Source organism: Oreochromis niloticus, linkage group LG7 (assembly GCF_001858045.2).
Source record: "Oreochromis niloticus isolate F11D_XX linkage group LG7, O_niloticus_UMD_NMBU, whole genome shotgun sequence".
Lineage (NCBI taxonomy): Eukaryota > Metazoa > Chordata > Actinopteri > Cichliformes > Cichlidae > Oreochromis > Oreochromis niloticus.
The window spans coordinates 27,509,318-27,511,627 of NC_031972.2; the positions used below are offsets into that span (position 1 = coordinate 27,509,318).

Here is a 2,310-nt window from a genome sequence, read left to right on the forward strand (position 1 = left end):
GTTAAGAAAAATGACGTATTAACTACTACAAAACACTGACCTTTGTGGAAATGCTTGGAGCAGACTAACATGTGAGCTGGAGTGTTCTGGGACGTTATATTTGGTCTTCGAATGGCTGCAATCCAGGCCATCCGTCGGCTCTTTGTTACTTCGGAAACATGGCTTGAACAATTTCTCGCTAGTACCTCTTGCCACGAGTTCCCAGCATCCTTTGCGGTTTTACCCCTGAATGACGTCACATTTTCAATCTCTATAAAGGTTCATGGTGTGTTAGTAAGCATGTGTGCATGTGGTAGTGGTGGTTGGGGGACAGGTATGGGTGAGCTTGGGCTGATAACCTCAGGCTGTGGTAAATAAGATTCAGTCCAAATAAGACATTTCCTACGATTAAGAAAGGTTGTGGGATGCAAGCTACAGGTTTTTATGAATTGTGTTTGCACACTTGCCCCTCTATGTTACGGGGTGGTGAGTAAGAGAACCCAGACGCGGACCTCTCGTTAAAGTTGAACAGTGTCTTTATTTACAGTGAAGCCAATCCACAGTTATCCACAGTGCAAAGTCCCTTCAGTGCTCCCCTCATGTGTCCACACAACTCTCGTGAATAGTGACGTCTCTCCTCTCGTCTTTCCGTCTCGCTCGTTTCCTGGAAAAAGGCAAACAGACGCGATTAGCCCCCCTCCGCTAACAAACACTTGTCTTACACTCGCTGAGTTCGAATCGCTACCAGGCTTGGTGGAATACTCCAGCGCTGTCTGTCACTCAGCCACACCATTAAATAGCTCTGCCAACGATGGTGGAAGATTGGCAGCAGCTGGCGAGGAATCAGTCGCAGGTGGGACAGCTCAGAGTGGCAGCACTTCCGGGTCGGAGATCTCCCGTTGCTACGCAACCGCGTAACAACTGCAGCGGAGCCGGAGACAAAAACAGAGCGAGAGAACAAACACACACATACACACAGGTCGCCGGTCGGGGCACCGTCGGACCTGACACTCTAAGTGTTTTCCTCTGTACGTATTACACAATCTCTTGGTCTTTTCACAGCAGCACCTCCAGCCTCAGCCACCTACAGCACAGGCTGTGGCCTCACCAGGCTATGGGCTGAAGAATAACTCACTAATCTAATGTCCCTTGCCTTCACACTCTTTGAAAACATACACTGAAACTGAAAAACCTTCACACATGCATATGTATGGTGAGAGACCATCACACAGTATTCCAAAAAATAATCCAATTTAAAAAAAAAAAAAAGATTTATTTCAGTAACTTGTTAAGTGTCATGGAGGAGAAATTAAAATAATATTTGCCTCAACATGACTGTGGGGTCTATAATTAACTGTTAGCTCACTTTTACACATAAAGATGTGAAAATGGCTTGTCCAAATCATGCTATTATCACATCAGCCATTCAAGGAGGAGGAATGCAATTTTCACATCATTAGTTTCCATTAAACATATTGCAGTAGTGGCAGCGACAAATGAAAAGGTCAGTTTTTGAATTAATCACTGTAATTTCACACAAACTAACCAGGTCACTGCAAATATAGCTTAGTTATGCATGCTGTCGTTGCTTCCCCTTTATCAGTGCATTAGGCATTTATGCATGTATTTCTGTTTGCATGATTTAAATTGCAGATGCGTGATATGATGGTAGTTTAATACTGCGATACTGAGTTCAACAAAAAGCATGCTTTTAAGTAAAATTGAGGCCTTGGTCACACAGACCTAAGAACTGATTGGTGACCCCCTGGTAACCTCTGGTTGCTAGGGAAAGATGTGTGTTCCCTGACCAAATGGTGAGTGTTTTCCTGAAATTGCTAGAAGTTGCTGGGTGAAACTGGTCAGAAAGAGTGTGCTGCATGTTATCATAACTTTGGTTACCAAAGTGTTGCAGTCACTCATAGTTTGCATGGAAGAGCTCGACTTGCCTGCAAAAACTCACTAACCAACCACACGTGAAATAATGTGATGCAAGCTGGAAACAAGGCCATATCCTTGCAAAGTAGAAGTTGTGCATTATTGCTGAAACCAATAGTTTCAAAAGATGCAACCTTTACTTTGAATGGCCTCTGTTGTTAGTTTACATCACACTCTTTGCAGTTTAGCAGCTGCCAAATGTTTGGGGAGAAATTGTCACCTTCTGTACAAACTACAGATGACTGTGACAATTTGATTGCAACCTACACATATTGCAAGGAGGTTTTCGCTGCAGCATTGTATACCTCTTTGTAAGCAGTTTCACCTAATGACTCCAAAAAACCAGCAACCATTTACCATGGGCTACTATCTGGTCTTTAGGAATACATGACTTGA

General features: G+C 43.5%; 1 long non-coding RNA gene across 1 annotated transcript; it reads right to left on the reverse strand.

Annotated features, from left to right (window-relative positions):
• Nucleotides 1–497: 497 nt before the first annotated feature.
• On the reverse strand, nt 498–990 carry LOC102082754 (uncharacterized). The gene is made up of 2 exons (XR_266093.3): nt 725–990; nt 498–643 (listed from the first exon to the last, which is right to left on the reverse strand). It is a non-coding gene; the product is annotated as an uncharacterized LOC102082754 (long non-coding RNA).
• Nucleotides 991–2,310: the final 1,320 nt, after the last annotated feature.